The 14783-nt window shown below is 39.2% G+C and overlaps 1 protein-coding gene across 5 annotated transcripts in view; it reads left to right on the top strand.

Moving 5' to 3' along the window:
- SLC39A10 (solute carrier family 39 member 10) overlaps positions 1–14783 on the top strand; it is a 147273-nt gene that overhangs the window by 24403 nt on the left and 108087 nt on the right. For 3 of the 5 annotated variants that reach the window (XM_061149106.1, XM_061149105.1, XM_061149108.1), the window contains exon 2: positions 6043–6146. The exons of the other annotated variants lie outside the window; for them this stretch is intronic. The gene's annotated coding sequence lies outside the window, so the exon portion shown is untranslated. The remainder of the gene's footprint in view (positions 1–6042; positions 6147–14783) is intronic. 5 annotated transcript variants of the gene reach the window in all.

The following is a 14783-nucleotide window of genomic DNA, read 5'->3' as shown; positions in this document are numbered from 1 at the left end:
TTTCCTAGTTTAAAAATCAATTTAGCAACATGTTGGGGAAAAAAAAGCATGTACCATTGATTATACTGGGATTTTCAAGTCATAGTTTCTTTTCTTTCTTTCTTTCTTTCTTTTTTTTTTTGCAACTTTATTGAAGTACAAACTACATACAATAAAGTCTAGTAATTTTAAGTGTATGTTTAGAGGGGTTTCAATTAATGTATGAAGCCTTGTAACCACTACAGAAATCAACATACAGAACACTTTCATCACTCCCAAAGACTTCTTCCTGGCCCTCTGAAGTAAATTTCTGAGATTTCTGGATTGGAATTGTAACTGCTTTGTAATTGCAAAACCTATAAACTAGAGCTATAATTGTGTAGTCTCCAAAAATGGTAGGAGAGTTATATTTCTCTTCATTAATGAATCTAAATTAATCTACATAAAATTTGTGCATTATTAATGTCCAGCTCTGCTTTCTGTCACTTCAGTTCTCTAAGAGACTAGTACCTTTTTCTTCTTTTTTTATTTTAACTCCCTCCAAGGAAACCTTGATAGAAAATCAGGTCTGGCCAGTTTTGTTAGTTCTTGCCTTAAGTATAAGTGCTATCTGTTAAAATCATAGAGTCCTGCTTGCTAGTCTGAGGTACTGCTAATTAGGCCAAAACATGTCTTAGCCTGAGAATTTGTCTGCATAATTTTAAGTTTTAATATGTAAGAAAGCTAGCCAAGAGAATACTCTGTGTAGATTTTTTTCTCCCTTTGGTTATACCTCTTGAAAGTAATTTAACACAATTCTTTGTAAAAACTTTCCTCTACCTCCCTGAAATATTTTACTTAGACACTGCTGTAAGTGTACAAACATAAACCTAACATGCTCTTGTCTTTAGCTCATGGTCTCCTACAATTTTCCCCTCACTGCTGCTGCTGCTAAGTCGATTCAGTCGTGTCCAACTCTGTGTGACCTCATAGACGGCAGCCCACCAGGCTCCTCTGTCCCTGGGATTCTCTAGGCAAGAATACTGGAGTGGGTTGCCATTTCCTTCTCCATTCCCCTCACTATTTCTTCTTTATTACTTCCACAGATTACTACAACCCAGGTGGGATTCTTTGTGGCTTGTTTTATAGATAATCAGGAAGAGTGATTCTGGTTTGGAATGAAGGAAAATTATTCCAAATCCAAAAACAACTGCTCTGTTTTGAGAGCCTGAGAGGGACGCCACCCGTCACAGCTCTGGGGACTGGAGCTGGCCCACGGAGGCCGGCTCTGGGGACAGTTACTGGAAGAAGTGGGTTTTGTGGGGACTTGAGCAGCAGGGGCCCCAGCTGACATTCCCCAGGCTGCTATAGCACCCAGGGCTCCACTCAGCTAGGAAGCCAGCAAGGACCCTGATCCCTCTGATGTCAAGAGGAAGAAATACATCCTTCCCCTGATAAGTGGGTTACAAGTCATGGTGCACGTCTACAGTCACATGGGTCCTCTATGTCACCTATACTTAGAAATTCAGTTGGGATATTCTGGGATGGTACCTTGAGTCCCTAGTGCCAGCCCGCTTTTGAAAAACCTTTCACTTTGAGTGTGCTTTCATTTTGAGGCTGCAGAGGACCACTAACATGTTCTGCCTTGAAGCTGAAAAGTCATCCCTTCCTAAAAGGCAGGTGAATGTGGTCTGTGCAGGGCACTCTGCTGGACTAGCGTCCTCAGGTGGTAATGGCCTGTGCAAGTGTGTATCTGACTGCTCTGTAGCTACATCTGTGACCACAACCCTAGGGTCATTTTTGGCAGGAAATAATCTGTCCTGGATGTCTCTTAAGATCACCTCTGAATGTTGATAGCAGATACAGGGAAGTTATAGGATGGATAAGTCTGGCAATTATCACAAGCACCATAGAGAAAGGCCATAAGCTGTGGAAACCACGTCTGCTCTTTCTTTGGCCTGTTAGCCTAAATTTCCCTTCCTTAGAGAGGTCTTCCTTTGTCAACACATCTAAAATAGAGTCCCATGTCTTTTCTTCTTACAAGTGACAATGACAGGATTTGTGTGTTTGTCTTAAGAATGTTCTCACCTATCTCTGTGAGGTGTTCACAATCTCCAAAAACAAAGCCACTACTTGATACAGAGCTGGCATTTAATAAATACTACTTGAATGAATGAATGAATGTCTTTGGCAGCCTCTGCCAGTGGCAAGGATGGGAAGCATAAAGGTGATCTAAAATAACAAGAGGACAGAGAGTAAACAGCAGCTGAATTGTATTAGAGGTATGAATCTGTTTGATATCCTGGACTTCAGGGCTTTCCTTGACTCTGCCACCTTTTTATAGACATGAGATGCTGAGCAGTTAATGTTCCATTGTTTGTTTTTAGCTGACATCCACTGAGAATGCCAGGCATCTAAGTGCTTTATTTACATATATTATGTCATCTGACCTGCACAACAAATACCCAACAAATATGTAGAAGGTATAATTATTATTTCATTTTACATATAAGGAAACTGAGACTTGAATGTTGGGAAGGAGATGGTGGTCACATAGCTAACATAATAAACAACATAATAAATTACCTGAGTCAAACCCATATCTTTGTTGTTTAGTCAGTAAGTCGTGTCTGCCTCTTTTGCGACCCCGTGGCCTATAGCCCACTAGGTTCCTCTGTCCATGGGATTTTCCAGGCAAGAGTACTGGAGTGGGTTGCCATTTCCTTCTCTAAGGGATATTTCTCACCCGGGGATCGAACCCATGTCTCTTGCATGGGCCGGTGGATTCTTTACCGCTGAGTCATCAGGGAGGTCTGAACCCAGGTCTATCCGACCCCAATCATCACACTCTTAAACATTATTAATTGTGCCTTTATCTTGAACACAGTGAGATGGAGCGAGATGCAAAATGCAAGCTTCTATTACAAACTCATTTAGTCTGGGTCTAATAACCCAGCCAACATTTAGTCTTTCCGGACAGTGGAGAATTTCTGGTTCTGCCTATGTCCTAATCTAGCAAAATCACTGCCTCCCTGGCCATTATCTTATTTTGCTTCCTTGTTGGTATTTACTCTTCGCACTATGGGAAGAGCTATCTACCACATGGCATCCACATCCTGGGGCCAGATCAAGCTTTTGCCACCCTCAGCAAGGCACAAGGGGTATGGTTATACAGTTTAATTCCAAACAATCTTCAGTGTCTGGTCAGATGTTTTTTCCTAAAATTTTAATGATCCCTTAAAATTACCACCTTCTTTGCCTTTCAGTTTTGAAACCACTGTTATGGTGGCCCAGGGCCCTTGGCAGCCTGGAAATGTCAGCCACTTCCATGGTAGCATAGGCAATTCCTCCTTCAACCTATTATCAGAGAAGTTTACTAAATTTTCTCATTAAAAATGATCAAAAAGTTTTTCATAACCAATTTCATACATATCTGCGCTTCATATTTACTTGCTAGGTAGAATATTGTGATAATTAAGATATATATAACTTTTCAATATATGCAAATGACACTGTAACCTTTAAAATTCATTATTTAAATATGTGTGAAGGCTTAGGTGACAGGGAAGAAATAAAGGTAAACCAGTCAACTCAAAGAGGTTAAAATCTAATTGTGATTATTCATGACAAGACCCAGCTACAAGGGAATATTTTGGCTTTCTGTTTCAAATCCTAATACCCTGCCTCCCTTCATGAGCCAGTCAGACACAGGGACGTTTGATTTATTCCTCTGTGTCCTCGTGATGGTTTGGTAACGTAGCTTGCACACAAAAGAGCGCAGGCAAAAGCGGGGGACAGAGGAGCGCTGCAGAGTGGTCCATTCCCTTCTCTGTCTCTGTCTTCCTGGATCCATAAATGAGGAAATTCAGGCCACGCAGTCTGACTTTTACAGATCTGAATGTGGGGTAACTTGGAAACATACAATCCAATGATTCACCAAATTTTTTATGATTATGTGTACTACAAAGATATGGCTAAAGATGAACTCAAGTTTAAGCTGCATTTTATTTAGTAAACTTTTTGTGACATTGTACTTAACATTTTTTGTGGGTTTTTTTTGTGGGTGTTGTTGTTTGTTTGCTTTTGGCCTCACTGTGTGATTTTTGGGATTAGTTCCCAGCCTGCAGAAGTGAAAACACAGAGTTCTAACCATTGGACTGCCAGGTAATTCCTGTGCTTCATATATTTAAATCCTCTTGGTTATTATCCATGCTAGGCAGAAAGTATTTCAAATCACAAAAACACTTCTGTCTGCACCTTGAGGCCTACACCACCAAACATTAAGAGTGGCTCATCTTTTAGGAAAAAATAGAAAAAAATTAGTTTTTTTCAGGAAAAAAATACTAAAATTTCTTACACTGCAATTTGAAGTCAACCATGCTTCTCTTCTTTAGGTTCTTTTTGGTCACTATGCAGTCACTGTGTAGAGTCAAGATGAAGATGTCACCTGAGATAAATGTTTTCTATGTGATCCTAAGCAAGGCCAACCCACTTATTTCAGTTCAGCAAAAATTTATCTTAAGCCTAGAACTAGGCTAGGTGCTATAGGCAGAGAAGTACAAAGTGTAGCAGACACTTAATGGGGAGCTGAGATTTCACACAGAAATGACTATATTATAGAGTAGATCAACTATTTAAATGAGAGAGGAAGACTTTCCTGTTGGTCCAGTGGTTAAGAATCCACCCACCAAGTTCAGGAGGATCTCACACGCCACAGAGCAGCTAAGCCCAGCACCACAACTACTTGGCCTGTGCTCCAGAGCCGGAGAACCATGACATCTGAGCCCACGCCAGGACCACTGAAGTCTGTGGACGCCGAGCCTGTGCTCCCTAACAAGAGAAGCCACTACAGTGAGAAGCCTGTGCGCTGCACCGCATCTAGAGAGTAGGCCCTTCTCAGTGAAACTAGAGAAAGCTCTCACACAGCAACGAAGACCCAATGCAGCCAAACATTTAAATAAACAAATAATAAATAGATAGATAAATAATCACCCAATCAAGGTGATGGGGCAGTGGGAGGAGAGTATGATGGAGTTGGTGATAGAAGGCAGTTATGATACCATTTCAATTAAAAATTCCTCCAGGGGACTTCCCTGGTGGTCTAAGAGGCTAAAGACTCTGAGCTCCCAATGCAGGGGGCCCCGGTTTGATCCCTGGTTGGGGAACAAGATCCCACAAGCTGCAACTAAGACTCGATGCAGACAAATAAATAAGTAAATAGAAGTCCTCTGGACCATGACGTCCTTGAAGGCCACGCAAAGCACGGTGTCAAGAGCCCTGGTTTTCGTCTGGGGCATTTGCTGCTGCTCTCCCACGCAGGCTTTCTCCTTCCAGGCCCTGCTTCCCTCACCAAAAGCTTAATGGAAGGGAAAATTCTTTCTCTTCAAATGCAAAATGTATTATTTGGTTAAGGGCCAGTAAGGTAGACAAACTATTCACAGAATACAGTTGAGGTAAGGGCATAGTTTAGGTTATGAGAAAGGATACAAATCTTCTGAGATTTCAAAGGATCACTCACAGAATAAAACAGGAAGGGGAGCAAGTAAAGCAGAAAAGCTAGTGTGTGTGTGTTGCCAGTTTAGTTTAGTCATGGTGTTAGAAAAGGATCCATCCAAAAGACCTTGTTTTATTTATTTAATCAAGTAATCACACTCTTTCCAAAACCTTTGGATGCACGCACAGAAATAAAGGTATTCATGAAGTCAGACTTGTACTTGCCAGAAAATAGTAAGGAATGCCAATTTAATCTCTGCTACCTGAGTGAGTCCTAAGGGGAAGATGAGCTCATGAATGCATATACAGATCATTACAAAGCTGAATTAAAATACATTAAATACGGAAGTTGGAAGTTGGATATGAACCCCTAAGGGCTATACAACGTAAAAAGGATAGTTGAAGAACAACCTGAAGCTTTAAAAGCGGGTAACCTAGATCCTCGCTGGTTGGGAAAACAGTTACTACTCACTCTTTAAGGAAACACATATAAAGCTTGGGATTTGAAAGCCCTAGCACTCCAACTGATCTAAATGAATGTAAATTTGGGGGGAGGGCCTTCCCTTATCCTTCCTTTTGTGGTCTCCACAGCCTCTGGACCCGACAGGACCCTATAACTCTTATTAACTGAATTGGATGGAGCCAAAATAAAGATGTAAACATCCTAAATCATCCACTGAAATCTTCTTAAAAGGGTAAGTTTCATTTATTTTCCAATTTTTTTAAAAATTATATACTTACTTAGCAAAATATGTGCATAAGCTAAAACGTTGAATATTTATTTTAGTATTTTATTTTTGGGTGACACTCCGCCACCCCACATGCACCAGAAGTGTCACTGATCACATTCAGGGAGTGTGCCGTGTTAGAAAACTTTGACATATTATTGAATTGCCATCACCAGGGGACTCAGTGGGAACCAAGATTTTAAAGACTTGAAAATAGAATGAAGTGTCCACCAGTCAAAGTGAAGAAATATACAAATTCATACAAAAGAATGGGAAAAAATGTGAATTAAAGTTAAGACAATGCTGAGACTATGGAAAGCATTAAAAATTTAGGAATAGAAAGGAGATTTATGTGCCAAGACAGATTAAAGAGCCATAATGAGGAAAAGGGTTTTTTATTTTTTAATTTTTTATGCGGGAGATAGTTGAAGATTCTCAAAAATAATCCAACATGATTGGGACCACCCCCAAAAAATGAACTAATATTCATTAGTTCAACTAATATAAATAATGAACCAATATAGACTTTTTTTTTAAGTATATTTGATTTACAATGTTGGTTGATTTCTGCTGTACAGGAGAGTGACTCAGTTATACATGTATGTATATATATATTCTTTTTTCCTATTCTTCTCCATTATGGTTTATCACAGGATATTGAATACAGTTTCTGTGCTATACAGTAGGGCCTGTGGTTTATCCATTCTCTAACCCCAAAGTCCTACTCCACCCCCCACACCCCCTCCCTCTTGACAACCACAAGTTTGTTCTCTATGGATATCATTTTTGACAGGTAATGACTATTCTAAAGGTTGTGAAGAACCACAAACGTAAACATGGAGAGGAAACATTTTGGAATAATGAAGAAAACATTTACACTGCGTAGATATACATTATTAAAATTTCAGGAATATCTACTTACTGTTTTAACTAACATGAAAAAAATCAGGAAGACAACATGGAAGAAAGAAATACTGATTTGTCTTATACTCTCAGAAATGTACCTAACCAGACATGTTTTTAGTTAGTGGAGATTAAACGATTATTTAAGAGTGGGTTTAGGGTCACAAGCAAATTTATCCTAGAGAATTCTGAAGCAAAAATTCAGCAGTCACAAATCTGAAAGAAAACCTGGGTGATTCTACCTGAAGGACAAATAGCCTCCAATGTTGAAGGAAGTCCTTTTATTCTATGATATAATTTCAGATTCTTATTTACTCTACATTCAGCAAACCGGGAATCCTACCAGTAAAAAGTAAATAACAAAGCACATCACCTTGGAATTCTGCATGTCTTTAACTGAAAAGAATCATTAGCAATACTGCAACTAAAGACCCAGGTACAATTCTTTCAGTAACAAATTCTGACTTAATTTGAAAGTAAATAAACTAATTTCAGACTGTAAGTTTCAGAAGGAATAAGGCACTAAGAATTTCAATCTTGTTCAGTGCTTATCTTCCACAGAGACAAATTAAAATGAAATGGGGGAGAAAAGTCCTGGAAAGAAAAAGCATTTAGTACATTTTTTAATTCTTTGGTGTAAAGAACCGGTCATCACAGTGGTATTTTACTAATCCTTGGATTCTAGTCTGCTCATTTAGGTTCCATCTTGTATAAGCAGAACGTCCCATATTTGTATGTTCTTTTCTTTAAAGTGATTCCACGTTTAGGGTCAGTTATTCTTTGAAAGGCTTTGTGCTTGCTTGTTATTCCTGGTATAACAGAAATGTTAGCCAATGTACCTTTAAAGCTTAAAAGACCAGCAAATGTAATTCAATATGTGAGCTTTAAAGTTCTTTTTGTTGGTAATGTTCTTACTTGGCATTTAACCATCCTTTTTACTAGCTTCACTTTTTACTTAAATGAGTATATTTTATTTTTTATGCAGGTATTTGAATCCATAATAACAATTTTGTAGATGCTTACACGTGTGTGTGTGTGTGTGTGTGTGTGTGCGTGTGTAACAGAAAATCAACATCTACCTCATGTGCACCTACTTAGAAGTATTCACCTAACACACTGAGGTATTATTCTATGTCACAGTAAAGATGAGTCATCAGCCTTTGCCCTCAAGGGGATTACCATCTATTTTAGCTGATTTAATTTACAATTTATATTCTTCTCATAGGATGAAAGACTAATTAAGTTCTGCATGTATTGAGTAAGGCACCTCTCCTGAGCGGTCAGGAGATAAAAGGATTTTGAAGTCTGATGGACCTGGGCTTGAACCTCAGCTATGCACACTTAGGACTTTTGTTTATTGAAGGTTGAGATTTCCACTTATAAAATGGGGATGCTAATTTTTAGCTTACAGAGGTGTCAAGAACGTTGTATAATAATAATGCATATAAAACACCTATCACCATAGATGTGCTTAGTCACTAAGTCATGTGCAACTCTTTGTGACCCCAAAAGCCACCAGGCTCCTCTGTTCATGGGATTCCTCAGGCAAGAATACTGGAGTGAGTTGCCATTTCCTCCTCCAGGGTATCTTCCCCATCCAGGAATCTAACCCACATCTCCTTCCTGCACTGGCAGCTGGATTCTTTACCACTGAACCACCTGGGAATCCCATCACCATAGATAAGCCCTACATTTTTAGCCTCCCCCACCCCCATACATGTTATTTAAATGCTCAGTTTGATCATTGTCTGCAATTTCCTCCATTAATTTTGGTCCAGGATTTTTAAATAATTTCACAAACGCAGCCAGGTTGTAACTGGCTGCACTTTGGGTAGTGAATGAGGCAGCAATCCAGTTATTTCAAATTCAAAGACCATATTGGAATGCAAGAGCCTGAAGCTCAAAAGCCCCACCACAACCCTCACACACCATCACCCCAGTCACAGCCTCCACTGTTAGAAATGGTCTGCCAGGGTTGGGAGTGCCCCCAGGGAGAAGAACAGGAGAAAAGGATTCTGTGTTTCTAAAACTCCCGGGGAAATGTGGCTAAGGAGATATGGATTCGTTTTCCCAGTGTTCTATTTAGGAAAAAAGGGGGGGCCTGGGGGGCACATAAATTATGTCAGTAGAGTTTGACTAGAAATAAATATTGGGGCATCTCACCCTTCTGGTCCCAACATACCAGATCCATTGTGTAGCTTTTCACAGAAAACACAAAGAGAAGTCTCCATTCCTGGACAGCTCTTCTGCCCACAGCTCTCCATCCTTTCCCATGCCATTGAACTCTATTGAACCACAAGGGAAGTAAACTTAAGGCCCAACATTAATTGTGTATCTGAAAGCCAGAGAGTCGACTTCTTTTTTGTCCTCCCAGTCACTCTTCGCGACAGTCTCCCTCAGAAGAGAATCAGGATCCTTGCCATAATGATTGAGAAGACAGAAAGGTGTCCCTAATCAAGACATCCTGAAACTTAACCAAAGTCCTCAAACCCCACTAGTCTAGGGGGAAGACGTTGTCATTCTTTAATTCTCCTCCTTTTACATCCGCCTGCAATGTGGGAGACCTGGGTTCGATCCATGGGTTGGGAAGATCCCTGAAGGAGGGCATGGGAACCCACTCCAGCATTCTTGCCTGGAGAATCCCGTGCACAGAGGAGCCTGGTGGGCTACAGTCCATGGGTCGCCACGAGTCAGACAGACTGACAGACACAGCACAGCACACAGCAGGGAAGAACTGTGAAGTCCTGGGGTAGTGGGGGGTAACTGCAGAAAGGCGCAGTGAGAATCACTGTGGCCGTCAAGTCCAGACACTTTGGGCTTCCCGGGTGGCTCAGATGGTAAAGAATCTGCCTGCAATGCAGGAGACCTAGGTTCAGTCCTGGGTGGGAAGATCCCCTGGAGAAGGAAATGGAAACCCAGGAATACTTAGTATTCTTGCCTGGAAAATCCCATGGACAGAGGAGCTTGATGGGCTATAGTCTGTGGGGTGGCAAAGAGTTGTTTACGACAGAGCCACTGACGCACACACAATGATTTAGGGAATGTTAAAAAAGAAAATTCCATGGATGGAGGAGCCTTGTAGGCTATAGTGCATGGGGGTCACAAAGAGTCGGACACAACTGAGTGACTTCACTTTCAGTTTCAAAAAGGAAAACCCTGGGTGAAAGGAAATTTTTATATATTTTTCAAAATGAGACTATCTCTCACTTTTGTTGAATCTGTTGGTATTTTGGTGGAGGCTTTCTAGCTTGTTTTTCCTTTCTGCATTGTGAATTTTCTTTAAATTTCATTTAAGAAAATTTAAATGCAAATAACATACATAAAGTATACGAATCTTAAATGTATAACTCAGTGAATTTTTATACATCGCTGTATCTGGATACTTCAAGCAGAACAGGACCTTAGGATGTTTTTATCACTCATGGAAGTCTCCTTGAGTCACTTCCCAATCAATAACCCCTCTATGATAAACATTCTTTGAACTTCTAAATTTTGCCTGATTTTGAATTTCCTAGGAATGAAACCACAACTGTACTTTCTTGGTATATGGTTTATTTTGAGCAAAATTAAGTCAAAGAGGTTCATACATATTGTTTTATGTATCAATAAGTTGTTCTTTTGCTTTATAGTATTCCATTATGTGAATATACAATTTACCCTTCCCTGTTGATGAACATTTGTGTTGTTTCCTTTATTTGACTGTTTTTAGTAAAGTTGCCTTGAGCAACTCTACTGTGGATTCTTAATTTTCTCCAGGCCCCTTCTCTGTAGGATAGTGTTGAGTAGAATTGTGGAGAGGATTTACAGGCACCAGTTACTCTTGTTCCAGTTTTATGCTTTGGGTTACTTTGGTACCAGAATTCAAATTAAAGAGAAAAAAAAAAAAAAAAAAAATAGGGAGGGAGGGAGGAAGAAAGAAAGAAAAGGAGGAAGGAAGGAAATGTGTAGGCATGTCAGTATAAAACTTAAACTCATAATTCCCACTTTATAGAGGTATTTGATCATCTTAATTTGCAGTGGCTAAATAAGTAATGCTTACATGATTACAGACATCTTTACCTCACTCTTGGAAATAATCCATGCCCTCTGGAAATGATTTAAAGAGCTTTGACACATCCCTTTAAGATGTGATAAAGTCACAGTGTCAAGTGCAATTTCCAGAGCCAGGTTCACTAAGGTTAGATGACTTTGAGTATTTTTCCTAAAGTGTTTTTGTATATTTTTTAACTGCAAGAAGAGTCCAAACATTTAAAGAAACAAAATCCCAGGGAGACTGTGAAAAACAGTGAAATGTAGTTAGTCACTGTTTTATGAAAATTTAGTGCTGACTTTTTATCTTTTGATTCCTTATTCCACTTCCCCCCAGATATTTCCACTTTTCTTGTTGCTTAATCTTGCTTCCTCAAATGTGAAAAGTCATCAGATGTTCAACTTGGTTCCTTTGAGCCCTAGAATCTACTACATTAATAAGTTATCTAAACAATTACCTAAACACCATCCTTTTTTAAATTTTATATATAGATCATCTTAGAAACTGGTCAGTTAATCAGTGCATGGTAATTAGCAAATTAATTTTCAACAGTTTTTTCTTATTACAGAGAGTTTCCTATCATTAAGGATAGTTTTTAATTGTGTCTTCATTTGGGGAATGTTGGCTTATTTTTAATCGTATTCTTGTTCAGTTATGAGGAAATACACATATCCTACGTAACATCATCGCTCAGTGTTTGAAATCAGATTATAGTCATTTTCAGTGACGTTCATGCCAAATGAAGCTTGAGAGTTTTCATGAGAAATTGAATTATATTAAGCCATAGAACCTCTTAAGAGAGCTACTTGCTACTGTAGAATAAATTGCAAATGATATGAAAACAGTGACAAATGGCTGTGCAAACATGGCAAGCCAAATTCTGGACACCAACTCTTTAATCAAAAAGAGTTAATCTAAAAAAAAAGACAAAAACAAAACAACAACAAGAAAAACTTGTTAATCTCAGGGTTTAGCAATCACAGGTAAAAGTTTAAAATGTGCTTAGAATTTGCCTATGACATTGGCCACCAGTATGTAGGGCTGGATGAGTGAAACTGAGTGTTTTGCCTCACCTTTAGAAACAGTCTTATTTAAAGACAGAATGGAAAGTATACAGGCCAAAGTTAAGAGAGAAGTATTTGGGTGAAAGGCAATGGACATAGAACTGCCTTAGACAAATATGTAAAAAGCTTGGCAATTTTTGCATTGCTTCAAAGGACATTTTTGAGTCCCCTGTGTCTTCTTTAAAAACCACAATAGCAAAAAATAAAATTAAAAAAAAAAAAAAAACACATTGGGAAAGAGTTCTCTGTCCTAACTGACACAGCAAGGCCAGCTTTCAGGCTTCCCTTCGTATTAAGCTGTCAGGAAATAGTCCTTTGTTAGTTCTGTAGTTCTGGATCCAAAAAGGCTGAAGTGATAAAAATATAAATTGTGATTCTATTTAAAAAAAAAAAAACAACACTTTGGCGAGAGAGCTGGTTTTAAATTCCTGTGATAGTGTTCAGCTTGTTCAAGCTTCCCATTCAACATTTACAATTGACTCAGTGTTAAGGAGGAAAAACCTGTTGATATAGCTCCTTTAAGAGCTATGGGTTTCAAAGCCACCATCCAGATAGCACACATTCCTGTGGTGGGAGGCTGAAGGCAAAACGGAAGCCTTCCCGGTTCATTCAGGGAAGGAGAAAGAAACTGAACTTACCTCCCAACAGGTGAGGTTAAGCAAGCCCTGTAAGTGGATGCGTTTATTCTTTACAGTGAAGTTCTGTTCCCAGGGGCTTTGAGGAGTGTACTTTCTCGCCCAATACCCTTCTATTCTGCTACCGCACTCGACAGCCCCCAGCTCACTGCTGGGAAGATGTTTATTCCTTCTTCAGAGATGCCTTTCTTCTGCCTTAATGATAGTGCTTTTTTCTCTTTCTATTTAGCTCAGAAGGAGAATTTTTTCCCCCTTTTCCTTCTGTTTTTAGTGGCTTGTCTGATACATTGCATTCTTTCTTTTTTTTGGCTTTTTTGTTACTATGCTCAGTGTACAGCTTAAAAACAAATGAGTTCAGTACCAAAGTAATACAAAATAAATGCATGCTCTAAAATAATAATGGGTTCGATCCCTGAGTTGGAAAGATTCCCTGGAGAAGGGAATGGCTACCCACTCCAGTATTCTTGCCTGGAGAATCCCATGGACAGAGGAGCCTGATGGGCTACTGTCCGTGGGGCTGCAAAGACACGGACACGACTGAGCGACTAACACTTAAAATAATAAAGGGATAATATAACTGTTCTCAGTGATTATATTCTTTGAGCATTTAAAGTTTTGAAAGTGCTGAGAAATTTCTTAAAAAAAAACAACTGGAAAACTTCTAACAGAAACTCATTTCGTGAAGTTTTTTATTTTTGTTCTTATGAATTGTTTATAAAAATACCTACTGTTTCAGAAATATGCATGTTTTAACATAGTGGAGGTTCAATAGATTAAGGCTTTGACTGATTTTTCATTTGCAATTACTCTGTACATTTATCTATGGAGTGACTTTTATATATTTCAGCAGAGGTAGATAAAAATGTTACACAATGCAACAACTTAAAAAAAATAAAATAAAAGAATAACATAAGAGTTGCTGAGGGGCTTTCCTGATAATTCAGTGGTTAAGATTCAGTGCTCCCAACACAAGGGGCGCAGGTTTGATCTCTGGTCATGGAACTAAGAAAGGAAGAAACAGTGCTCAGTCTTGCCTGACTCTGCAACCCTGTGAACGCTAGGCTGTCAGGTTCCTCTGTCCTTGGGATCTCCCAGGCAAGAATACTGGAGTGAGTTGCCATTTCCTTCTCCAGAGGATCTTCCCGCCACAGGGATTGAACCATTGTCTCTCTTGTGTCTCCTGCACTGGCAGGCAGATTCTTTACCACTGTACTGGGTCACCTGGGAAACCCCAGGGGACTAAAATCCCACAGAAGAAAAAAAGAAAAAAAGAGTTGCTGATATTATTTTTTGAAAGTCATGTCCTTCCATGGCTGATTCATGTCAATGTATGGCAAAAACCACTACAATATTATAAAGTAATTGACCTCCAACTAATAAAAATAAATGGAAAAAAAAAAGAAAGTCATGTCTTAGTATTACTATTTAAAATTTTAAAACTGTTGTGAAACTCCGCAGCACAGTTGAGACCTGAGGTGTGTGGTAACCAGTTCTGAGTTACTCCCCAGTCTCAGTGGTTCTTGATATTCAAAGACAGGCTCCTGAGCTGCTCACATCAGCTGGAGCCACGGGCTGATCTGACTCATCCACACTTTTATCTTCTGAGATCATTCATTTTAGGAACAGTGACATCAGTTTTCCAGGAGGCCGGCTGACGAGGATTACCACCAAAGAATGAAATTAAAGGACTTGGAATAGCACTTGATTCATAGTAGGAGCTTGATAAGCATTTGTTGGATAAAAGTTTTCAACTTTGTTTTATGCCAGTTATATTCCTAACCAGATCATGAGGGAGTGAGTTTTCTTTTTTGTTTGTATTGCAGTTATAAGCCTCGATTAAAAAATATGGTGACTTGACATTATTCAAATTAAGTAAATAAGTTTTACTCTAGCATTCCAAGCCCTCCAAACCTTCCTCGCTTTATTTTCATCTTATCCTTAAAATTTTGCTTCAGGGAGATGGGGAAGGAAA

This window comes from Dama dama, chromosome 8 (assembly GCF_033118175.1).
Source record: "Dama dama isolate Ldn47 chromosome 8, ASM3311817v1, whole genome shotgun sequence".
NCBI classification, from domain to species: domain Eukaryota; kingdom Metazoa; phylum Chordata; class Mammalia; order Artiodactyla; family Cervidae; genus Dama; species Dama dama.
The sequence above is the reverse complement of the archived record's forward strand: the minus strand, read 5'-3'. Positions and strand labels throughout refer to the sequence as shown.